The sequence below is a fragment of the Eurosta solidaginis genome, chromosome 2 (genome assembly GCF_040869045.1).
Source record: "Eurosta solidaginis isolate ZX-2024a chromosome 2, ASM4086904v1, whole genome shotgun sequence".
Classification (NCBI taxonomy): Eukaryota; Metazoa; Arthropoda; class Insecta; order Diptera; family Tephritidae; genus Eurosta; species Eurosta solidaginis.
Window position 1 is genome coordinate 117150211 of NC_090320.1, and position 26920 is coordinate 117177130.

At 38.0% G+C, this 26920-nt stretch overlaps 1 protein-coding gene across 2 annotated transcripts in view; it reads left to right on the top strand.

The window, feature by feature from the left end:
* Window positions 1–26920, top strand: part of gus (gustavus) — a 336617-nt gene that overhangs the window by 136614 nt on the left and 173083 nt on the right. The gene's annotated exons all lie outside the window — the stretch shown is intronic.

Sequence of the window (26920 nt, forward strand, 5' to 3'; positions counted from 1 at the left end):
GATGCGTTGGTTTATATCCCTTATTTGGGGGTCGCCGGGATCGATCTGTCTTATAAGGTCACGTTCTCTGGCCAAATTTGCGGCCTCCGCCGGAAAGTGAGGCCGAATTTCGGCAATTCTACTGGCGAGAATGAAGCGAGCCGAGGCGGATTCAATGACCTTGCGGAAAGCCCGCTCCCCTTGGCGAGCATCAGTCGGGATAGGGAAGGCAGCAAAGGGGTTGTCTGTAAAGGAAATGTATTCGTCCCACTTTCCTTTTTTAAAGTTTATGAAAGTGCGTTTTTCTGTGACGATGAAGTCGGTGGTACGCTCGAGCGAAATAAGTATAGGCAGGTGGTCAGATGCCAATGTTACCATCGGCTGCCAGTTGACGCAGTTTACGAGTCCTGCGCTCACGATAGATATATCCGGCGAACTGTGACAGCTTCCTACCATACGAGTGGGGGCGTATCCGTTTATTGTGCAGAACGTCGTTTCTTCTTTTTGATCCGCCAACATCTCACCCCTACTGTCTGCCTGCAAGTTTGAATACCATAGATCGTGATGGGCATTGAAATCGCTTAAGATAATGCGATTATTGCCAGTGAGTAAGGCGCTGATATTAGGGCGGTATCCACTGGGGCAACAGGTGGCAGGAGGGATGTAGATGTTGATGATTTCTAGGTTTGCATCGCCGGACAGGACAGATAATCCTTGACGTTCTAAGACACTGTCCCTGTGGCCGATTTCGGGATCAAATATATGATATTGCACAGAGTGGTGTATGCAAAACGCGAGGCCACCTCCATTATACCAAGAACAAGTCTACAGAGCAGATCTTGATGTGAGTTTAGTCTCTTGAATCGCAGCAATGCGGATGTTGTGCCGCTTCATGAAATCGACTATCTCCGTGATCTTCCCAGTTAATCCATTACATTTTAACACAGAATTCTGAAGTGCAACGGGGGAGACGTTGTCACTCTGGGAGTAAGTGACGGGTGACTACGCCTTGGTTGTTAAAGGCTAGGACGCAACTGCTGTTGTGGCCCTGGGACGGGACGTCCTTGGGTAAGCGCTGGGGTACCCTGTGTATTTGGGTTTGCGGCCTGGCAACATGGCGCTATGAAACCTGGGGGGGGGGGGGGGGGGGTTGCCGTCGCGGAAACCAGAACATCTAGGAAAGTGGCAACCTCCACGGCAGGAGCTGCATTGGGCGGATGTCGCAAACATATATATTCTGTGCTGGCAAACGGTGCAAAAAGAGGTAGGGACTAAGAGTGTTTCTCTGACCTACACGATTGCTGCCTGCCGGAAAAGAAGGGGAAGAAGACGAGGGCAGGGGCTGATGCTCGGCATTGCTCGCGACTCTACTACGAAGGTTGTAGGTATGAGTGGGAGCGGCCGTATGAGTAGGTGGTGCCATGGGGCCCGAGAAGCAGTGGGTACTTGTTGTGGCTTGCTGAGCAGCGGGGCTGTTGGATGGTAGTATGGTGGGGGGGGGGGGGGGGGGGGTGCGCTAATCGCATTGCTGCGATTCAAGAGACTAAACTCACAGCAAGATCTGCACTGCAAACCTGTTCTGGGTATAATGTCCACAGAAAAGATCGCATGAGCGGAAATGGAGGCGGCCTCGCGTTTATCATACACCACTCTGTGCAATATCATATATTTGATCCTGGCATCGACCGCAGGGACAATGTCTTAGAACGTCAAGGCCTATCTGTCCGGTCAGGCGATGCAAACCTAGAAATCACCAACATCTACATCCCTCCTGCCACCTGTTGCCCCAGTGGATACCGCCCTACCATTTAAAATAAAAGTACATAAGGAAAAATTTATAAATATTATTATATATATATATACATATTATTGTAAATTTTAAACTTAAATTAAAAAGTTAAATTTAGTGAAGCACATATTTCAAGAAAGTTTGGATTGGATTTAAATAGGAACTAATTAAGTTAGCGATATTAAAATCATGAAGAATTCTTCTTCTGTTTCAACTTTAATTCTCTTTGACTTCTTTTGGTACAGATGTACTCACTAGCCTCCCTCACACAATATCTTTATTGTTTTTGTTGGTTTTTTTGTCTTTTCTTTGGGTTGGCGGAATTCTTATAGGTTACATACCCAGGTACATACATATTTATTATTAAATGAGAAATCGAAGTTTTTTTTTTTGCTTCTTTCTCATATAAATATTTTCGTTTTAAACTTTGATTTGTTAAGCGCTTCGAGTTTTTCACTCACTCGGCACTCACTCAAATAAGTAGTTACAGTGGCGTAAATGAAAATAGCCACGAAACGACTCGAAGGTTCCCTAGGATAAATATTGTTTCTTTTTAATCTCTTCGTTATGTTGCGAAATTTCGTCATATAAGGAAGAAATACATAAAAAGAACCACTATTTGATTTAAAAGAACGTAATAACTAGTTGCTCGAAGCAGTAATTATTAGAGAGTTAGGCGAGATAACGCAGTCATTTTCAGCACTACGTCACAGCGAGGAGGCCTCAACGCTACGTCGAAATGCTCCACATGTAAGTAACATGGTTATTATGTTTTCTTTTGTAAGCAAATAAAATATTAAGTCGCTTTGATCTAGGTACATATTTATGCCTATATTTACGTGTGGTTATACACCTGACGATAGTGTGCCTAGCTTTGGTTATTTTATCTAATACTCTCATTTGACTGGAATGATTTGAGTGAGAACCTGCATATGCATACATATATACATACATATGTACATATGGATGAGTTTCTTTCTCTAGTTGCGATTGCCAAAGTTAGTGATCAACAAGTGGGTTTTTTTTTCTCTTTTTCCACCTATTTTCTTTTGGTGACAAAGTCATCAATCCCAGCTACATACATATTAGTTCCTTTTTTTATTTTTTCGCTTTCCGCAAGCATATGTATGTGAACGAATATGTAACCTGTACATATGATTTTCCTTCCTCTTGAAAAAGTTCAATGACCATACATATACAGATCAGCTGTTGAGGTGGGTTAGGGATTTGCATTTAAGTACCGCCAAACAAAAATTGTTAGAAGTTAAGTAATGTAACTTTTCTTCTAAATTTGGAATTCGTAGTTTGTACAACTTATAAGATAGCTTTTGACTTCTTATCTTTACTTCTAATGTTAAGATTAATCATGCTTTGAATTGTAATAAAAATATTGTTAACATGAGTACATGAATCTATTAGTTTGGTCTGATTAAGGATAGTGCGAGTGGGTTTATTGGGGCCTTTTTAACCAACTTAAAGGCCATGGTTGGGTGGGTATAGAGCAGCCAAAACATCTACCTGTGCTGCAAGGTGATGGGCGTCGAAGCTCTGAAGGAGTAAGTATGGATGTCAATGGGTAAGTCGATGGGTGTATTTTTTTTTGAGTCGTGTGCAATATTATATTATGTCTTGTTAGGGCTAGGGATTAGGGAGAAGGTGTCTGGGTCCTGCAGCTGTTTAATACCCTGCCCCAGGCTGAAGCTCCGGGAACGAGCCAGTGCACACGCGGCAGTCGTAGGACAAGACAACCGGCCCTTCTAGACGACCTTCAATCGTTTCCTTTTTCCACCCTGTCCCCTAGTTCATAACAGAAATGGCGCCCGAGCAGGGACCTGAAGTGATGATGAATAACAACCTCTTGTCCCCATATTTTTATTCCCGTATCGGAATTCGTTTTCGTTTGTCCGACGTTAAACATTTTTTATTAGTTTATAAATTTTGGTTAGTGGAACTTCCAAAAAGTTTCGGACCTCAAGACTGATATCTATATGCATTCGGGTTTGACCAGCTTTTGTAAAGTTGTTCTGGCATCATAACCTACTTTCAAAATGTAATTCATGCGCAAACGTCCGCCAGCTGGAAATTAACTCTGACAAGGTTGAATATCTGGGGAGTTTACCGCTTTTGGATGTTGTGTATTTAGATTCTTTTTTGCCGTTGTTAGGAGTTTAGCTGCAGTATGGCTAAATGCCCGCTGGCTTACCAACACCAGTAAAATTGACATATTTTAAAAGTTTATGTGATTTTTTTTCTTCATTTTACCTAATCATTTCTTTTGATACATAGAAGTATTTTGCTTCAAAAATTTCTTTCCATGGCTAAAGCCTGTTGGCAGTAAGACCATGCACTCTCCAGTCCTCAGACTACCCATCACCAGTTCTACCTCTCTCACTTCCGGAGAATCAGACCATAGTAACCTTTTGCTGATTTTTTTTTATATACCCTTTTTGCTATTAATTAAACAAAAAAACAAAAAAAAAAACCTTAATTGAATAATCCTTTTTTTTTTCAAGATACGGCCTACAATGCATAAATGCATAGACACTAAAATCAAAGATTTGCGAATTTGATTTTAGGAGGAGATTTTAGTTACGAGATTTCATATTGTTCGGAAATTTTCCTTTCGTGCCAGTGAATATTGTTTTTATAATATATATATATCGGAGATTACAAGTCGACCTTTTAAAGACTTTTTTTAAACCCTTTTAATTTTATTTGGTTGGATTTTGGTTAAGTTCGGGTTAAACTGCGAAAATGGCCCTGCGCCACAGTAATGATCATGTGCCACAGCAGGTCAATATATGTACGATATGTCGTGACGCGTTCTCTGAGGCAGCCGATGTACTAATAACCGGGTGTTCACATCAATTCCACCGCGCTTGCCTTTTGAATTGGCTGAAAAGGAACTCGACCTGTCCACAATGCCGCAGCAAATGTCACAGTCGAGATTTTAGCCAAAACACCGGCGCACGGATGAAGACGCGTTCACGCCAACCTCCTCAGCACAATCAGCACAACCAGCAAAACAGAAGTAGGGAAGTAGGTCTCACCATGGGAGCCCAAAATGAGCAACAGCAGTCCGAAGGCGCTGCCAGTTTGCCTGTCTTGAATGCCCCAGTTGGAAATAATGAGGGAAATGATGACGACAATCGTATCCGCAACATCGTATCTGCGGTGGTATCGGCAAGGCAAGCTACCATTTTTAATAATCTCGAAGATCGCGTATCACATTTGATCGAACAAAAACTTGAGGGTGTAGTTTCTCAACTAATGAATAGGCTGAACCTCAATGCTCGACCCGCTCAACAATCAAATGTACCTAGTCCCGAAGGAGTTGCTCCGCAACCTAGTATGCACCGGAACCATTCAACTCCACGTTGGCGTAGAGATATACCGAATTTACCATACCATTCGAACCCCAACTTTCACCAGCAACTTGACCAGCTTCGTTTTAGTGACATTTCAAGTGTTCCAAATGCAGGTAGGGTTGCCCAATGGTTCATCGAAATTATCTGTAGATAGTTTTCTTTATAGGCTTGAATGTCAGGTTTCAGATACTTTAGGGGGTAACGGCTTAATGAAGCCAAGGATTGGTATTGGCGATACCGTCGTACTGTGGAACGAGTTACATGGCCATCCCTTTGTGAAGCCTTACGTACTAATTTTCAGCAGCATCGTACGGATTTTGAAATTAAAGAGATGCTACGTAGCAGAAAACAAGGACCGACCGAAACTTTTGACGAATTCCGTAATGCCGTTCTGAAGATAGCAGAACCTTTGCAGTCACCACTACCTGAAGCCGAATTGGTGGAAATCCTCCAACGCAAACCTCGGATAAGACAGCAGCTTCAAATAAGCTCGCTAGCGGATCTGCGTAGACTCTGTCTCAAGGGAGAAAGTCTTGCTGGCGAAATCAGTAGGGTTGCTAATCCGATGCCAGGAGGGAATATCCGACAACCTACTCGCCGTTATGTTAGTGAAATACCATGTGAGGACACCGAAATCGAAGCTGAACCGGAAATCGACGAAATATCAAAGCAAGCATCCAAGACGAAACAAATTTGTTGGAATTGCCAAGGCGAAGGCCATAGGTACTTTGACTGCCTCGAACATCGGACAGTGTTTTGCTACGGATGTGGAGCACCAAACGTTTACCGCCCGAAATGTAGTAAGTGTAATCCGGAAAAGCCGAAACCGAGCGAGGGTCTCAGGAAGATTCCTCGCGACGACCGGAAGTAGCCCCAAATAGGATAGCCGTCCGTCCTAATAAAATTTCCGAGACCGATTTCAGTGAACCCAATTCACCCATCCGGGAAATTATCCCATACGAAGAGCGTCTCAAAAACTATAATAAAGTTAGGAATAGGATATTTGCAGAGGATTTTTAAACCAACCAACTCCAAGCGATCGTCCGTACGTTGCAAGAACTTTTGGGAAAAAGTCAAACGTGACCACAAACTTTTAAATAGCGTGGTTAGCTCCATCTACCAGAAGTCTTCCGACTTACGACCATACGCTAAGATAGAGGTTGTAGGTTGTGAGTATCTGGGTCTGTTAGACAGCGGAGCCCAGGTATCTTGTTTAGGCTCCTCGTTAACGAATACGGTGAAAGCCAAAAATCAACTACGCGAACATGCCACTTCAATCTGAACCGCAGATGGGAAGAGACAAGTCGTATATGGTTGTATCGACCTAGATGTTCAATTTCAAGGAAAACGCAAGACTATTCACTTTGTTATCCCGTCTATGTCCCAACAAGTCATTCTAGGCGTCGACTTTTGGGCAAAATTCCAAATTGCTCCAAATATTATTTCAGAAATTTCGACTTGCCAAACCCCTGATGCAAATGTTGCAAACCGTATTTCCTTAAGGGTGGACCAACAGCGCCAGTTAGACCAAATTACGAATATGTTTCCCAGCTTCGAAAAAGAAGGTCTGGGAAAAACTTCCTTAATGGAATATGTTATCGAGCTTTATCCCAACGTCCGTCCGATAAAACAGCGATATTTTCCGATATCTCCTGCAGTGGAAAAGTTAGAACACGAAGAGATTGATGAAATGATTAGATTAGGTGTAATCGAGGAAGCTCCAAATAGTCCATGGTCCAGTCCGGTCGTGTTAGTGAAAAAGCCTAATAAAGTCCGTCTGTGTCTCGACTCGCGAAAAGTTAACAGTGTCACCGTTAAGGACGCTTATCCCCTCCCACATATTGATGGTATATTAAGCAGATTACCAAAGGCTGAATTTATTAGTTCCCTCGACTTACGTCGTGCCTTCTGGCAATTACCCTTAGCGGAAAGCTCCCGAGATTACACCTGTTTTACTGTCCCTAATCGTCCGCTTTACCGATACCGCGTTATGCCTTTCGGTCTATGTAATGCTCCACAGGCGCTTTGTCGACTGATGGATCGCGTAATCCCTCCTCAATTGAAAAATCAAGTTTTTGTTTATTTGGATGATCTCTTGATTCTATCAGAGACTTTCGAAACCCACATGTCCGTTCTCGCAGAGGTTGCTCAACACTTAAGGAAAGCGGGCCTAACTATAAACGTAGGAAAAAGCTCATTTTGCATCCGCTAAGTTAAATACCTCGGCTATATAGTGTAAAGTGGCATTTTGAATGCCACTTATTTTAGCATACAGCCACACGCACGCATACACACAACAATAAAAAAACCCATTTTTTTTTGTTTAATTAGATTATTTAAGTTTGGCTTTGTTGGACTTAGTCTCTTTAGTTTTCTTTAAAATATGTACACTTTCGTTTTAGTTGCGTTACAAATACTCTTTTGTAGTACACACATTTTTAGTTCACCAAACCCTTCCCTTTTACAAAAGACGCGTTGTTGGCTGCGTGCCGGCTCAATCCAAACTCAACTCAAACTGCAAAACTGCTGACGCTTCAAAGCAGCTTTGCCGGTATCCAAAAGTGCATAACGGGAAAATCGCATAATGCAATGGCGTGATAGAGTCGAGTAACGGGAGATTCAGACAATCAGAATTCTCTCCGTCTTTCGACTGTTTCACCCAGTAATGCCAAGTGCATACATGCATGGTTGCATGTGGGGGTGATGCCAGCTATTTTAGTTTTTAGTTGGCTGGCACTACATCATTCCCCTTTAGAAAAGAAGAATTTTTACTAGGATTAAGATTTAAATTTATAAGAAAATGAAATATGTAAAATATGTTTTAGTTTGAAGTGAGCCGTTACTATTTTTTTTTTTTTAAATGTATGCTTATTATTAAATTGAGTAAATATACATTTATTAAGTATTTCAATTTAACATATAAATTTTGTACATTAGGCCGTATTAAAAATTAACATTAATAGTTTGTTTAGTTTGGCCTTCATTGGCATGTTCTTAAAGTAGGTTTATATTTAAAGATTATTTTCGGCTATCAATTTAATTTAGTTTTTTGTATACGATTTTTGTGTACAGTTTTTTCAATCTTATTAATTTCATCAACAATTTTTACATTTGGTCCATCGATATTCTTTATTATGTAGGGACCTTGATATATATTTCTATGTTTATTTCTCGGTTCTGTTTCTACTAAAACCCTATCATTAATTTTAATTTCTAAAGGCTTAGCTTTTTTATCGTATAATTCTTTATTTCTAATTTTATGTTTATTAATCAAATTTGTTGCCATTTTATGAGATTTTTGCATTCTATATTTTAGCTCTTTTGTATAATTTTCTACATTATAGATCGGATCGATTTGTTCCTTTTGTAATTCATGTGGCATTGTAGATTTTCTGCCAAATATTAATTCGAAAGGAGTAAATTTATTATCAAAAACCGAACTACTTGTAGTATTATGTAAAAATTTTAAGTATTTCAAATACGTATCCCAATCTGAATACGTTTCATCTAGATATGCACGTAAATATTCGTTAAAGACTCTATGGTTTCTTTCAACAGTACCAACAGTTTCGTGGTGATAAGCTGTTGAGAAATCATGATTAATTTTTAAAAGTTTTGTTAATTCCGAGAATAATTCATTTTTGTATTCCGTCCCTAAATCGGATCTAATGGCTTTCATTGTACCATATGTTAATATAAAGGTTTCAAAAATAGCACATGCGATAGTTTTTGCTGATTTATCTGGTACAGCTACTGTTACCAGGTATTTAGAAAAGTCACAAATCATAGTAACAGCGAACTTGTTACCATAGTTTGATTTTGGAAGTGGACCTATTGTATCGATAATTACTATGTCAAATGGTTTACAGGGTGTTGGAGTAAGGACAAGATTTTCTTTTGTTTTTGGTCTCACTTTATTTAAAAGACATTTATCGCAATTTTTCACAAATTTCGCTATATCACGTGTCATGTTTTTCGAGTAATATTTATTTCTTAATTTGGCATATAACCTTTTTGTTCCGCAATGACCTCCTAACACTGGATCTTCGTGATAAATTGTCATAAGTTTTTGTTCCTGTTCATTGTCTGTTACGGTCTCTACAGGGTCCGTCAATATTATTTGTAATGATTTTAAAATTTTATTTCCGCGGATTTTAAAATTTGTAATTGTAAAATTATTGAAAAATATATCATTTCTTGGCCATTCTAATTGTTTAATATTGTGATTGTCGGCTGCTTTTTCCAGCCTCGAAAGTAACTCATCTAAATTCGCTATTTCGTTAACAGTCACGAGATTAAGTAAATTATATTTTTTATGTTTTAAATGCGCATAAATTTGTAAATTGGAGATCTCCTTATTTTTATTATATTGTATTGTTGATTTTACTGGAGGTTTGAAAAATCGTATGAAAATTTATCATAAACTTGTACTTTATTATCGTTAGAAGTCGTATCATTTAAACTTATTTTTTCGTTTTGTAATTCTTGTTTAGTTTGTGAACGCGTTTTAACGGCTAAAACGTGTTTTGTCGAATCTTTAATCTCGTCTATACTTATACGCGAAAGAGCATCAGCCACGACATTCGATTTTCCTTTAATATATTCAATTGTAAAATTGTATTCTGATAAATCTAATCTGATTCTAGAGAGTTTCGAGGAAGGATCTTTCATCTTAAATAGATAAACTAATGGTCTATGGTCTGATTTAACCGTGAAATGTGTACCGTAAACATACGGCCGAAAATGTTTTATAGCAAAATGTATTGCTAAAAGTTCTAATTCTATGATTGCCTTTTTCTGTTCGGCTTTATTGAAAGATTTTGATGCAAAGCAAATCGGTAAATCATTACCTCCATGCTTTTGGCTTAATATAGCGCAACAACCACTCTTAGATGCATCTACAGTGATAATAAATTCTTTTGAAAAATCAGGGTATTGTAATAGTTGAGGAGACATTAATGATATTCTTAATTTTTCGAAGGCATTTTCCCAAGCATCATCCCAAACAAATTCAACTTTTTTTCGATTTAGACGATTTAAAGGGGCTGCCAGTGACGCAAAGTTAGGTATAAAACGCCTGTAATAATTTGCAAATGCAACGAATCGCCTAACAGCGTCCTTGTCTTTAGGCTTAGTGTATTTTTTAATTGCGTCTATTTTTGAGTCATCTGGCAGCAGGCCTTTTGAGGTGCATTTATGGCCTAAAAAAGTTACTTCAGAACGAAGAAAATTGCATTTGTTGGGATTTAACTTTAAATTGAATTTTCTACAAGTTTCGAAAACTTTTTCTAAATTTTTGAGGTGATGTGTCTCGCTACAACCGATGACGATAACATCGTCAATGTACATAAAAGCTTGATTTGGCGAAATGCCTGAAAATGCTAATGACATCATACGTGAAAAAGAGTTTGGTGCTATATTTAAACCGAAAGGTAAAAATTTCCAACGAAAAGCTCCTCGATCTGTACTGAAAGATGTAACGTCTCTAGAATTGACATGAAGTGGTATTTGGTGAAAACCAGAAAAAAGATCTAAAGTCGAAAAATATTTGGCTCTGCCAAGATTGTCGAGTATGTCGTCTACGCGTGCCAACGGAAATTTGTCTGCGATAAGCTTTTTGTTAACTGCTCTGAAATCAACGCACATACGATAAGACTTTTGGCCTGAAGGATCTTTTTTCGGCACCAATATTACAGGACTGTTATAATTAGAAAAGCTGGGTTCTAATAAATCATTTCGCAATAAATTTTCGACTTGTTTATTAATTTCTTCACGTTGTGTATATGGTAAACGATAATTTTTTATATAGACTGGATTTTTATCAGTTAATCGTAGCTTTGGTTCGTAAAAGTTATTTAAAGTCATACGATCAGTTTTTAAAGCGAATACATCGGCATATTTTAAGCATAAATCTAGTAATTGGTTTTGAGCATTACCCGGCATTTGATTTTTCAAAATTTTCGTTAATTCCTCTAAGCGTTTTTGATCTTTTGAAGTTTCATTGATTTTGTAGACATTGTAGTTGGTGATATCTTCCGTTACGATATTGCAATTGTTGACATGTTTTACTTCGTCAGTAATATTTAAAATTTTTAGAACTGGATTATTCGTGTCAACAATGCACTTTGCCGTAAAAACACCACTACAGATTTCTTGCGAGTCTAAAAAAACAGGATTATCGCATTTTGGTAATTTAAATAACCGATAAACTTCACATCTCGGAGGAATAACTAAATAATCGGTACTTGTGCCCTGTAAAATTGGTATATTTGCGTTATCTAATCCGGTATTAATAGTTATGCCATCGCTTGCATAATTAATAATGCATTTATTTAATTTTAAAAGATCTTTGCCGAGTATTCCGTCTGAAGGTATATTGAAATCGTCGTTAACTACATGTAAGGTATGCGGTATTAAAAATTTATATGCAATTAAGTTGGTTTTTAAGGTTCCTAAAGTTGAAATTGTTTCAGGTGTTACGCCTGTTATGTTGGTTATTTCGTTACTATTAAAGTTACAATTTTGAGATAAACTTGAAATTTGAACGTCTATTATTATTATTAGCATTATTGTTACTACTACTAGGCTGATTGTTTCTATTAGTGCTATATCTGTCATTATTACCTCTATTAGAATTATTGTACCCGTAATTATTATTGTTGTAGTTATTTCTATTGTTATTGTTGAATCTTGCACTTGGATTGTTATACCTATTATTGAAATTATTACCCCTATAATTTCCTCGAAAACTATTTTGCCAATTACCACGAGTACGGAATGCTAGTACTTGTCTTTCTTTTACCTTATTATTACGTTCGACTATCATTTTTGCAACTACGTCTTTTGAATCACTGAAGGTAGTTGGAGCCAGGATGGATTTGACCAATTCTGAACGAGTGTTCAACCTGCACACATTCACTGTTTGCTCTACGGCTATTTCATGTGCCTTGGCTTGTGTCATACCTTCACTAATCAAAGAACGTTCCAATGCGTCGGATAGTTCTTCAACGCGCTTAGCAAAGTCTGAGTAGTTATTATTGATGACATGTAAAGACGCGATTTTACCAGAAACAACTCTCGAGTTGTCGGGTTTTATTCTATTTCTCAAGGCAGTCTTTATGTCATCGACTGAATTTATTACGGTTGGTAATGCTTCGCGTGCTTTTCCCTCAAGTTTGGATTTCAAAAATGCAATAAAAGTATTATTTAAATTTTCATCTGAGAAGACTTCAATTAATTTTATTTTGTCGAAAAAAAATTCTAATGCCAGTGGATCGCCGCTGGAGTTGTCCCTAATAATTGAGGCGCAACTGGTAATGAACACCTTTTTCTGTTCTGAGGTTGCCATGATTGAAATATTGTTATTCGATTGTAAATCTGAAGGATTTGAAGTAGAGTGAGAATTGGAAAAGTCAGGTTCTGACTGAAAATTTGAATTATTATTTTCTGCGATATCTGAGTCATTAAATCCTAAAAAATCTCCTTGACGAGCTAGTGAACACCTTCCTTTAGAGCTTGATTTATCGCTGGAATTGCCCTCAGAATCGGACATGTGTTTGAAATACGGTAATTTTATTGAAAATTATTTTAAAAGAAAAATTTTGTAAATCAGGTAAATATTTTGTAAATCCGAGTATTATTTAAAAATCCGGTTAAAATTTGTCGTGTTTGGTATAAATTTTATAAAATGGTAAATCTGGTTAAGAAAATTATATAATTGTTTTTTTGTTTTTTTTCGAAAACAAAGGAACATCCGGTCTGCGGATTTTCTCTAAATTATAGGCTAGAGAAATGCCTACCCCCCTTTCCGTGCCGAACTTACCGACTGCCCCTTACTAGGTTAGCCCCGCTAGCTAACCAATGGACAGGCTGTCCTAAGAAGGACACTTGGTCTGTGGTTTCTCGCCCCCAGAATGGGCTTTGCAAAAGGAAATAGGGAAGCGTGTTCCGGTTTCCTTTTATTTTGTGAAAAACCGAAACAGGCTGGTATATTTTTTTTCCGGACTATTGGAAAAAAATATAAAAAAAACCTCACTTGTTTCCACAAGCCTAACCAAAATTTTATTTTTTGTCGAATATACGGCGATTGTAACGCCCACACCGCTTTATATCGAAAGTACAAAAACGTGTTTTGTATCGCGGACGCACCGCTATTAAGAAAACGAAACGCTTGTTTAAAAATTTAAACAATGAAAATATTTTAATTTTTCCCTATTAAATTCACGTGGTTTAAAGGCAAAATTTTCATTTTATGGCATTCATATTCAAAAAAATAGAGGAGCTCAGGATTTGGTGCAAGTGGTCATAGTGTTTACAAACTGGTGTAGCACTTTTACAACAAAACGCGAAAAATGTATACTGCTATGCATTTGATACGTCATGGCTAATACGCGACATCAAAACCCGAAATTAATTTTTCCAACATTGTCAATGCAAAACAAAATCTAAAAAGATGTTTCCAAATGACGAAGAAACACAAATTTTTTTTCTCAATATCTAGTGCACAAAACTCTGAACTGCCCTAATGTGTATACATTTTTTTTTTTTTTTGTTAGGTGTTAGGTGTATGTGCAACCAGGCATTGCTTTTAATATTTCTTAAAAGAGGCTTAAAAAGATTTATGAAGATTTAAGAAGCGATAAGTTTTATATTTGAAATTTGTAGAATTATATATTTTTAGATATGTTTATTATAGTTCAACTGTGTAAGTAAATTTTTAAGGCTTACAAAAACACGGAAATATTAGTCAATAATTTACAACTTGGAAAGTTTCAAAAAAAAAATTCAAATTATTTCATAAAGGTTTATTCACGAGAGGGAATGGTTGTTTTTAAACGGTTTTATTTTATCAAGCCTTCTTTGTTTAATGTGGGCATGAAATTCTGAATTACTTCATATGTAAATATATTGCAATAAATAATATTATTGGAATGATAAAAATTTTCATTTATAATTAGTTTTCATTAATAACAAACTCTTCAAACGAATTCAAATTTCAAAATTCTTATTTAAATTTAATTTGCGATAAACTATAGTTTGTTCTACCAACTAGAAAATCGCTTAGGGAACGATCGAGCCATTTCCAAAAAGCCTTAGCATAGAGCATTTTCAAATGCAAATTATAAAAATTTTGTAAAATGTAGGCAGATTGCAGCCCAATTATATAATATACATGTGTTCCAAATTTTCAACCGAACTTCTTTAGTAGAGCTTACGAAAAACTACGCAGCTCGTTCGTTCCTTAGTTACATATAAAATTTACAAGCTTATATTCGAAAAAAAAAAATAATAACTTAGTTAATACTGCATCCTCCGGAATTTACACCTTTTCTGCATGTTGTTAGTCCACTTCCACTGAGTCTTCGTACCTCGTGTGTTCTCCAGAACAAAAATATTGGATAGGTAATTCACTGGGTATCGACGCCGTGTTTATGTGCTCGTTTCCAAAAATGATTTCTATTATTATAGAATATAAATTTGAATTGCGAGTTTATTTTTGTCGATTAATCCACATCTTAGTCGTTATGGTTTTTTTTCCAACTTCGGAGTTCATTCGAAAGCATTTTCTTAGTACAATACTTCTTGATTCCAATTTTTTTGTATTGATTTATTTAGTTTTTGCATTGCATTTATTTATTACTTGTTCGCGCTTTAGTTATTAGATATTGTCCAATAATGCAATCTTATTTAGTTATAATTTTTTTTTTTTTTAATTGTGTGTGGTTTTATAATTTCACACCACTGTATAAGAACCACTAAGTATATTCTCTCATAACTGTTTTATAGTTCATGATAATGTATGTAGTTTATATACGAGTCATACGACTAAAATAAATTTTACAGTTCTTCTGCATTTTAATTACGAAATTGTGCCTTTAAAATTTCAAAAATAATATTTTCCCTTTTCTTCAGCATTGAAAGTCATCTTTTTGGCTTCGAATATTGGTCACGGTCGCCATGTAAAGTGGCATTTTGAATATGTACACTTTCGTTTTAGTTGCGTTACAAATATTCTTTTGTGGTACACACATTTTTAGTTCACCAAACCCGAGCGCGCTTTTACAAAAGACGCGTTGTTGGCTGCGTGCCGGCTCAATCCAAACTCAACTCAAACTGCAAAACTGCTGACGCTTCAAAGCAGCTTTGCCGGTATCCAAAAGTGCATAACGGGTAAATCGCATAATGCAATGGCGTGATAGAGTCGAGTAACGGGAGATTCAGCCAATCAGAATTCTCTCCGTCATTCGACTCTTTCACCCAGTAATGCCAAGTGCAAACATGCATGGTTGCATGTGGGGGTGATGCCAGCTATTTTAGTTTTTAGTTGGCTGGCACTACAATAGTAGGGAATGGTACGCTTCGCACTGACCTCGACAAAATTTCTATCGTAACGAACTATCCCTTTCCAAACACTGTAAAGCAATTGCGAAGGTTCCTCGGATTGGCCGGCTGGTACCGACGGTTTGTGGATAATTTCGCCGCCATTACCACACGTTTGACAAATTTGCTAAAAAATAGCAAAAATTTCACATGGAACGAGGAGGCCCAGAAATCGTTCGACAAATTCAAAAATATGTTTTGCACCGCTCCTGTCTTAGCAAGCCCGGATTACGAAAACCCGTTTATCATCCAGTGTGATGCTAGTAAGCTTGGTGTTGGTGCTGTTTTGGCACAAAGAAATGATGAAGGCACCGAAGTCCCTATTGCCTACTTTTCTCAGAAGCTGAACCAGGCTCAGACGAATTATAGTGTGACTGAACTGGAGTGCCTCGCTGCAATTCTCAGCCTCAAGAAGTTTAGAGCCTATGTAGAGGGTCAGGACTTTACCATCATAACAGACCACGCCAGCTTGCAATGGCTCATGCGACAGACGGATTTGTCAAGTAGACTGGCTCGATGGGCATTAAAACTACAGGGCTTTAAGTTTACAATAGAGCATCGCAAAGGTTCGCTTAATGTTATCCCGGATAGTTTATCGCACCAGAACTTCGACGAAATAACTGAACTAGAAGTCCGTCCACTGGTGGATCTTAGCTCACCCGAGTTTTTGTCGGAAGAGTACAATAAGCTTGTACAACACGTTCAAACCCACAAAACTCGGCTTCCGGACTTACAGGTACTGGACAACAAGGTGTATAAACGCACAGAGCATCCTAATGGTAACGTCGATCGAGAAGCTTTCAACTGGAAGCTGTGGATTCCAAAAACTCTTACCCGTTCGGCGATTGAGAATGCCCACTGCCCCCAAACAAATGCCATGGTGGTGTGGCTAAGACATTGGAACGATTGCGGCTTAACTTTTACTGGCCCAACATGGCAGCGGACGTAAAATTATATGTCGGGCAATGTGATACTTGTCGGCAGTCTAAATCACCAAATACTATTCTACGTCCCCCTATGTCTACGCAGTACATCGTTGAGCGACCCTTCCAGAAACTTTACATTGACCTAATAGGACCTTATCCACGATCGAAACAGGGAAATATTGGGGTAATGATTATCCTCGACGCCCTAACAAAATATCCCTTATTAAAGCTTGTTAGAAATTTTAACACCACACCAATTCGGGAGTATCTGCGGGAAGTATTTAGCCTCTTTGGAACCCTGAAATTGTCAGATAATGGCCCTCAGTTTAGATCGAAACAGTTAAACACATTTTTAGCCGACCGTGGAGTGAAACATATATGTACTGCTTTATATAGCCCACAGGCTAACGCGAGTGAAAGAGTAAATCGGTCCATCATAACTGGCATTAGGTCATACCTCAAACATGACCAGGGACTTTGGAATGAGCATTTAGGAGACATTGCCGAAGCTCTCAGGAGCTCTTACCACCAGACTATTAGATGTTCACCGTATTTTGCACTTTTCGGCCAGCAAATGATCTCACACGGAAATGATTATAAACTGCTACGGGAACTGGGAACGCTTGACGAGAATGTCGCAAGTGGAGCAGATCGTTTAAACTGTATACGTGATACGATTATGAAAAATATTAGCCTAGCGTTCGAATCTACAGCCAAACGGTACAACCTCCGGAGCACTACGAAAGCCTTTAAAGTTGGCGAAACTGTTTTTCGTCGGATTTTCACCTTAAGCGATGCCACGAAGAAATACTGCGCCAAACTTGCACCAAAATTCATAAAAGCAAAAGTCGTAAATGTAAAGGGAAATTGTATATATGAGCTTGAGGATGTAGCTAGTGGAAGGCGGGGAATGTATCATCGCAAAGATATTCAAGAAGATAAAAAAAACGCACCAACACTCTAGGGGGGGGGGGGGGGGGGGAGGGGGGTGTGTACTGGTGTACCTGGAAAAGTTACAATTCATCCATTTAATATAATTTTATATCTAAAATGATATCGGTTACGTGTTTGAGTACTTTTCACTTCCGGTGTATACATTCCGGTGCAAGAAAGTTACCACACCACGATCAGAACACTTCCTTTATATCATTTGATACCACTTCAAAAACGACTGACTGCTAGCTGTCAGAAAAGAGCATAGCTAGACTTCCGGAAGGAAACATGTTTTTTGGGTTTTTGGAACGAGATATCGAGGAGTAAGATCAGTGGAGATTAGGCGAATTTGTTTTTTTTTATTAATTCTATCTGCCCGCGTACGCAAAGTTTATTTAAGACCGCAAGTAAAGGTTAAAAAGTATACCTACGCGTAATTTACCATCAGTTTCGTTACATAAAGTTATCTCCACTGATCCCAGCCAAACCCGAGATCAAGAGACCCAACCAAGGTGCATGCCACGAGGCCAGCTATCGCTGCTTGACCACCAAGAGCCGTATCCCAGCTGTATAGTTTCGTCGATATTAAATAAAGTATAGATATCTATACATTTAAAGTATTTGGGCAGGATTTTTTTTATGGGTTGTAAACCTTAGACCGCATATGTTCGGTTCCAATAACCCAACAAAATAATAAGGAAGATTTTTTTGCTAGAATATGTCTGAAATAGTGTATATTACTTACTTACTTACTTAATTGGCGCTTAACCGTTTAAACGGTTATGGCCGTCCAACAAGGCGCGCCAGTCGCTCCTTCGCTCCGCCAACCGGCGCCAATTGGTCACACCATGGGAGTTTAAATCGTTTTCCACCTGGTCCTTCCAACGAAGTGGGGGCCGCCCTCTACCTCTGCTTCCATAGGCGGGTTCCGATAGAAACACTTTCTTGGCCGGAGCATCATCTTTCGTTCGCATAACATGGCCTAGCCAGCGCAGCCGCTGCGTTTTAATTCACTGGACTATGTGTATGTCTGCGTATAGCTCGTACAGCTCATCATTAAATCTTCTTCGGTACTCGCCATCGCCAACGAGTAGAGGTCCATAAATCTTTCGAAGAGCTTTTCTCTCGAACACTCCCAAAGCCGCTTCATCTGCTGATGTCATGGTCCATGCTTATGCCCCATTTAGTAGGACGGGTACGATAAGTGACTTGTAGAGTATGATTTTCGTTCGCCGAGAGAGGACTTTACTTTTCAATTGCCTACTTAGTCCAAAGTGGCATTTATTGGCAAGATTGATTCTTCGCTGGATTTCAGTGCTGATGTTGTTGCTAGTGTTGATGCTGGTTCCCAAATAAACGAAGTCTTTTACTATTTCGAAATTATGGTTGCCAACAGTAGCGTGGTTGCCAAGGCGCATATGTGCTGACTCTTTGCTCGATGACAGCAGGTACTTCGTTTTGTCCTCATTCACTATCAAACCCATCTTTACCGCTTCTTTTTCCAGTTTGTAGTAAGCAGAACTAACAGCGCGGGTGTTTAGGCCGATGGTATCAATGTCATCAGCATATGCCAGTAATTGCACGCTTTTATAGTATATTGTTCCAGTGCGGTTAAGTTCTGCAGCTAGTATAATTTTCTCCAGCATCAAATTAAAGAAATCGCACGATAGGGGGTCACCCTGTCTGAAACCTCGTTTAGTTTCGAACGGCTTGGAGAGGCCCTTCCCAATTCTGACTGAGCTGATGGTGTTGCTGGACACAGCCGTATAAGTTTTGCGGGGAAACCAAATTCAGACATAGCGGCATATAGGCAGCTCCTTTTCGTGCTATCGAAATAGTGTGTATGCACAAGCGTATATATGCATGCATAAACCTAAAAGACAATAACTAAAAATTGAAAGTAAAAGTACATAAGGAAAAATTTATAAATATTTTTATATTGTAACGAATTTGATTGCAAATCCTCTTATTTGCCCTTTTGCTATGTTCGTATCGCTAAACTGTTGAATAAATAACTCCAATATTGAATAATGGAAAAATGGCCTTTATTAAAGTACTTCACAATAACACTCAAACTTTGCAACCAATAGCTTGCTGAATAACCAAACTGATTGAAACTCTACTATCAAAATAATACTGCTATTGCTCGCTAGATATCGTCTTAATCGAAACTCAAATCAAACTGAATTACAGCGCCTTTACATCTGTCGCCTTTTATACTCTTTGGTTTCCTCGTTCGCATTTTTCTAGAATCTACTAGCATTGTCCATGAGCTCTCAAACTTCTCAGCTATAACTAAAATTGCACAATTTTATACATCTTTTAGGCGCTATCAGAATCTACTATTCCAGTAGCTCTCAAACTTCTCAGATATATGCATGTGTTAGTGCATTGACTCTCCGCTGCTCGTATACGTACATTCTACATATATGTAGACGCAGTTATTGTTTCGTTTATGTAGATACATAATGATTGAATTATTGATGTGCATTCACGTCACTGCTTAGCATCGGCTTAGAGACGATAGCATCGCTCAGTGCTGCTAACATTCGTTACAATATATATATACATATTATTGTAAATTTTAAACTTAAATTAAAAAGTTAAATTTAGTGAAGCACCCTTTGTGCCACATATTTCAAGAAAGTTTGGATTGGATTTAAATAGGAACTAATTAAGTTAGCGATATTAAAATCATGAAGAATTCTTCTTCTTTTTCAACTTTAATTCTTTTTGACTTCTTTTGGTACAAATGTACTCACTAGCCTCCCTCACACAATATCTTTATTGTTTTTGTTGGTTTTTTTGTCTTTTCTCTGGGTTGGCGGAATTCTTATAGGTTACATACCCAGGTACATACATATTTATTATTAAATGAGAAATCGAAGTTTTTTTTTGCTTCTTTCTCATATAAATATTTTCGTTTTAAACTTTGATTTGTTTAGCGCTTCGAGTTTTTCACTCACTCTGCGCTCACTCAAAAAGGTAGTTACAGTGGCGTAAATGAAAATAGCCACGAAACGACTCGAAGGTTCCCTAGGATAAATATTGTTTCTTTTTAATCTCTTCGTTATGTTGCGAAATTTCGTCATATAAGGAAGAAATACATAAAAAGAACCACTATTTGATTTTAAAGAAAGTAATAACTAGTTGCTCGAAGCAGGAATTATTAGATAGTTAGGCGAGATAACGCATTCATTTTCAGCATTTTCTTTTGTAAGCAAATAAAATATTAAGTCGCTTTGATCTAGGTACATATTTATGCATATATTTACGTGTGGTTATACACCTGACGATAGTGTGCCTAGCTTTGGTTATTTTATCTAATACTCTCATTTGACTGGAATGATTTAAGTGAGAACCTGTATATGCATACATATATACATACATATGTACATATGGACGAGTTTCTTTCTCTAGTTGCGATTGCCAAAGTTAGTGATCAACAAGTGGGTTTTTTTTTCTCTTTTTCCACCTATTTTCTTTTGGTGACAAAGTCATCAATCCCAGCTACATACATATTAGTTCCTTTTTTTATTTTTTCGCTTTCCGCAAGCATATGTATGTGAACGAATATGTAACCTGTACATATGATTTTCCTTCCTCTTGAAAAAGTTCAATGACCATACATATACAGATCAGCTGTTGAGGTGGGTTAGGGATTTGCATTTAAGTACCCCCAAACAAAAATTGTTAGAAGTTAAGTAATGTAACTTTTCTTCTAAATTTGGAATTCGTAGTTTGTACAACTTATAAGATAGCTTTTGACTTCTTATCTTTACTTCTAATGTTAAGATTAATCATGCTTTGAATTGTAATAAAAATATTGTTAACATGAGTACATGAATCTATTAGTTTGGTCTGATTAAGGATAGTGCGAGTGGGTTTATTGGGGCCTTTTTAACCAACTTAAAGGCCATGGTTGGGTGGGTATAGAGCAGCCAAAACATCTACCTGTGCTGCAAGGTGATGGGCGTCGAAGCTCTGAAGGAGTAAGTATGGATGTCAATGGGTAAGTCGATGGGTGTATTTTTTTTTGAGTCGTGTGCAATATTATATTATGTCTTGTTAGGGCTAGGGATTAGGGAGAAGGTGTCTGGGTCCTGCAGCTGTTTAATACCCTGCCCCAGGCTGAAGCTCCGGGAACGAGCCAGTGCACACGCGGCAGTCGTAGGACAAGACTTAATCGGCCCTTCTAGACGACCCTCAATCGTTTCCTTTTTCCACCCTGTCCCCTAGTTCATAACAAGCTTTGCAACAGAATAAACGGCTACCTCCCTGATATCTCCTTTTTTTCGCCTCGCGAAACCTGGCATTATCACCGACTAAATCTTTCGCGACCTTATTTACAAAATGGACGTCCCAAATGTCGACCATTCTGAACATCCACGTCGATGGCACTACGCTACCGACTGTCCTACACCCCAAAATCTTGGGTGTGACGTTTGATCAAGATCTACATTTTGGTGAGCACGCAGCCGCAATTGTTCCGAAAATCCATAGCCGTAATAAAATCCTCAAATCCCTTGCTGGCAGTACCTGGGGAAAAGATAAATAGACGCTCATTACTACATACAAAGCAATTGGCCAGCCGTTTAGGTGCTACGCGTCACCCATATGGTCGCCAAGCCTCAAAAATACCCACTGGAAGAAGCTACAGGCCTGCCAAAATACTGCTCTCAGAATCGCCACGGGCTGTCTTCTTATGTCCCCAGAACACCATCTACATAATGAGGCGAGAATACTCCCCATCAGGGAGAGAAATGAGATGCTAACCAAACAGTTCCTGTTGAATACTCAGAAACCTGGGCATACAAACAGACATCTGATTGATAAGCCAACACCGCCTAGGGGCTTAAGGAGTCATCTCCGTAAGCATTTTGAGGAAATGCGGCACCTGAGAACCCAGCCGTATGAAGCAAAAAAAAAAAACACAAGCAGGTCCTTGGTGAACTCCACAAACAGGCGTCGGACATTTATTGCGGGAATTGCCCGGTGAATCCAGTACTCAAAGAAAAGTACCCAAAACTTGTGGAGGAGGAACGCATACTCCCCAGGGAAACGCGTGTCACTCTTGCTCAACTTCGTTCTAGATACTGTAACAGGTTAAAATCTTACCTGTCCAGAATCAACCCCGACATACAAAATGTATGCCCCGCTTGCAATGTGTCCCCACATGACACCAACCATCCCTTTAATTGTAATGTGGAACCAACGCCTCTAACACCCCTTTCATTATGGTCCACCCATGTTGAAACAGCAAGTTTCCTTGGACTCCCGTTAGAGGATATTGATGACAATTTGTAATGGGGCGCGGCTGTTAGGTGGGGCGAAGCACTGCTACAACAACAACAACAACAACATAACATAACTCAGTTGAGATAAGTGATCAGTACGGCGACACACCATTCCTGTGTCATATCTATATTTATATGCAATTGTAATCTCTAAATTTTCACATTTTTCGTTGGACTGTGGGTCGAAAAAAATCGGGATTGAATCTAGTTTATTGTTTGGTTCATCGCGCCATCGCCACATCAACCATTTGAAGGGTAAAGGTGAGTGATTTGCTTCGCGAGAATGACCGGGCATTCCAATAGAATCCAGCTTTATTTTGCTCGCGCCACTTGGATATGTTAATTTGGGTGAAGAAGAAAATGCAAAACACAAATTAAAAAAATTAAATGAATTCTTCAATAGCAAAACTGGCATATGCAGCGATGGAGAACCAGCTAATACTGGAATAGAAACTGGTGTTATAAGAATTTTTGAAAAGCATTTAAATAGACCACTGCACTGGTTTATATGTTTGCTTCATTTCAATGAATTACCATTTCGTCATTTGTTCAGAGTATTAGATAAAACAGTCCCGAGTGGACCAAGACCAGCAAGTGGAAAAATATACAAAGACATTCAAGACTGTGAAAATTTCAGGTATGCATTTGTTAAAATTATTTAATAATATTTTTTCAATCAAATTAAAATAGGAAAATTATACTAACTTTAATTGATCTAAAAAATTTATTTTTCAGGTTATAAGTGATTTTGAACCAATAGCATTGGAAAATATGCCTTGTATGATCAGTGATGAACAGGAACGAGAATTATCTACAGATGTTAAATATCTATATCAAATAGCCAAAGCAATTTCAAATGGTGTTGTTTCAGTTGATTTAGCTAGCAGTTTATATTATTAGAATTTATGTGCCAATGTATTTCAATGTAAAATACTATAATTCTGTTGTATACGACAGTGTACTTTTATCAAAGTTTATTCGTTGGACACGATACCTACCACGTAATTTACTTAATATTGTAGATGGTGTAATCCAAAATAATTCATATTACGCTCATCCAGAAAACATTTTATTAACAATGTTATTTGATGATAGAAAAAACATACGTGATAGAGCTATCAAAAAAATTGTATACTATCGAGAAAAAATTCTTTATCCAACTAAACTCAGAGTTTACAAAAAATATAATATCAATTTTATTGCTTCAGGTTATACTGATATGATTGCTCTGAATGGCGATAATTTACAAGGCCGGCATTCACAAGAAATATTCCATACGATCACTTGGTACAATTCTTAGATTATGATGAGCCAACACTAGGTGACCCTAATATTCCAATGCGTATACAAGAAACAGAAAGAAATGTACAGTTGTTTCCAAACGTGTTATAGAAAAAAAAAACGTGAAGACGTTTTGGCTGTTACAGCAGAAAGTCGGGAAAAACAACCACGAATGGAGAGCAAAAAAGATTTTAAAAAATAATAACATAACATTACTTTTATATATACGTTAAAATGGTCAATTCTAAGTAAACAAAATAATTTTTTTTAATAAATTACATTAAAATTATAAAAATTGTGTTTTTTGCTTATTATTTGAAAATATAGGTTTTTTTTTTAATGTTTTTCTACTGAAACGAATTCGAAAATAAAAACTGTCTGAATGAAAGTTGTTGGAAATGTTCTGAACTTATTTTAGCTGTAAAGAAAAAAAATTGTCCATAAGAAATTTGTTAAAAATGATGATATAGTAGTTAAAAGTTCATTTTAGGCTAATTTCTCATAATTTACGGCTGAGATCTCTACTAAAATTCAAAAAGACTATAGATATTAATACAGATGGTGTTCCCAGTTGCGCGCCTAAGTACTGCGCTGCAAATATGTATGAGCATATTTTAAAATTATTTGAATTATCTCTCGGATCTGCGTCATTCCCGACACTTTGGAAACAGTCTTTTATTATACCCTTGCATAAAAAAGGTAGTAGGTCGAGCGTCGAGAACTACGGGGGCATTGCTAAACTTTCAGCTATTACTAAAGTTTTTTGAACAGACTGTTACCAGCCAACTTCAATATCAGTGCAGTTCCCTTTTATCTCAATGCCAACACTGTTCCATACGTCAAAGGCATTCGATACCGTCAACCATGAGCTACTAATACATAAGCTCGATTTATTGGGCTTTCCGTTTCGCCTATTAATTTGGCTGCCTAGCTATCTTTCTAACAGGTCTCAAAAAGTCCTATTCAAATGTAGTCTCTCGGTGTAGTGTGCCTGATCACACTAATGCACGCGATACATATTGCTGAGTCAATAGGTTTGATGCCTCGATTGCATTTGACATAGCTTTACACATGAGACACCTGTGACACATAGCTTAACAATGTGTGATCGCATTACAAGTGGCACACTTATTTCAGAAACAATTAGCAATTAAGCATCTGTATGTATTTCAAGCGGAAATCGAATATGAAAAATAATCCAAAGTTCAATTTAGCAATTAAGCAATTTTGTATGCATGAGTAGAATTAAGAACTTCACTGTAAACATATAAAAGCTGGCGATGAGCTAAAATGAATTATTCTTGTCTTAATTATTCTTGACTACAGACTTAATCCAGGTGGTTGTCTTTATTCAGGAATCAAAGCGTGCATTTTAATGATCGGACAAATGCGGCTGGAGAGCTAAGATAATACCCAAATCCACACTTCATCTTGGACTAGGTCCTACATAGGAGAATTAGGGTAACACCTGACTCAATCCTGATTCAGTAGACTATGTCCCCTACATGGCGATCCTGCGAAACGAAAACTAGGAATCGGAACTTAAGGACGTTTAGACATCCGGCAAATGAAAATTAGGCATAGAACCTTCTTGAAAGCTTTTAGTTAGAATTGTCATTGTGAATAAGTACTGCAAAGCTCAAGGAGGGAAGTTCGCTTGACGAAGAATACGTTCGGGATTTACCATCAAAAGAAGTAATAAAACCGATTGATAAAACACTAGCGAATTCAGCAACGATGTCAAATTTTGATCTGGTAACAGCCACTAAAGTCATCCCAACATTCAATGGGGACTTTAAAGAGCTCAACAATTTCTTAGGGATGATTGAAATTCACCATGATACCCTTGCCGATCAAGTTGAAAAAATGATCCTTATCAAATTCGTACTATCCACACAATTGGCGGAACAGGTGAAAAATAAAATCTTGACGGAAGTAACACCTCACAACTTGCAAACGTTGAAAGCAACTATTAAAGATGCATTCCGATCAAACAAGACCGCCTCTGGGTTGCATGCAGAAATCAATAGAACTCTACAGGGTTCTCGGACAATCCTCACCTTTGCTTATCGTATACAGAATCTGATAGCTTCCTTGAATGAAATTCAAATATCTGAGCAGGGAAGCGAACGCAGAGAAATAATCGTTAAAGTAAACTACCAAATTGGTCTAACGGCCTTCAAAAACGGGCTGGCAGAGCCGCACAAGACAATAGTGGCAGCGGCGCGACCAAAAAAACTGATAGAAGCAATCCATATCGCAAGTGAAATAACCCCTAGCTGGACTAATAAGAATATGTTCAAACCTAAGAACAATAGCTTGAACAATAGAAACTACAGTGGCAAAAATCAAAACAGACGGTTTGGGCAAGGAAAATTCACATATCCCGAGTCTTCAGGACTCGAAGCCACAAAACCAAAGACCATAGGATGCCTAGGGGAAGGCAGCACCACAAACTTCATAAAAGCCAGGATAAATGCGAAGATAGTAGCACTGCTGGTTGATTCAGGAGCTGCTATCTCGGTGATAAAAGAGAAAGTTGTTCCAAAGAATGTCGCCACAATAAACTCACTTTGCAAAATAAAAGGCATCGCAAATTGCACAATGACTGCAAGTAAAGCAGTTGAAAATGATATCAATTGGCAAGATCATAAAATAAAAAACAAATTCTACATTCTGCATCACATAGACAAATTAGAGGCAGATGGAATTCTAGGTTGAGACTTCCTAATGAATTACAAATGTAAAATTGACTACGAAACGAATGCTCTAACACTTCAACTGAAGGAAAGCCAAATCACATTACCAATGTACATGCGGTTAGAAGATTCTAAAACAAAGTGGAACCAACATAGAAGAATAAATTATTACAATTATGGAAAACGAAACTGCCATACGGAAAATGACAAGAGGTTCATGACGGTGAGGGATGAACTAGCATTAGACAACGAGTCGAATAGTGACAAG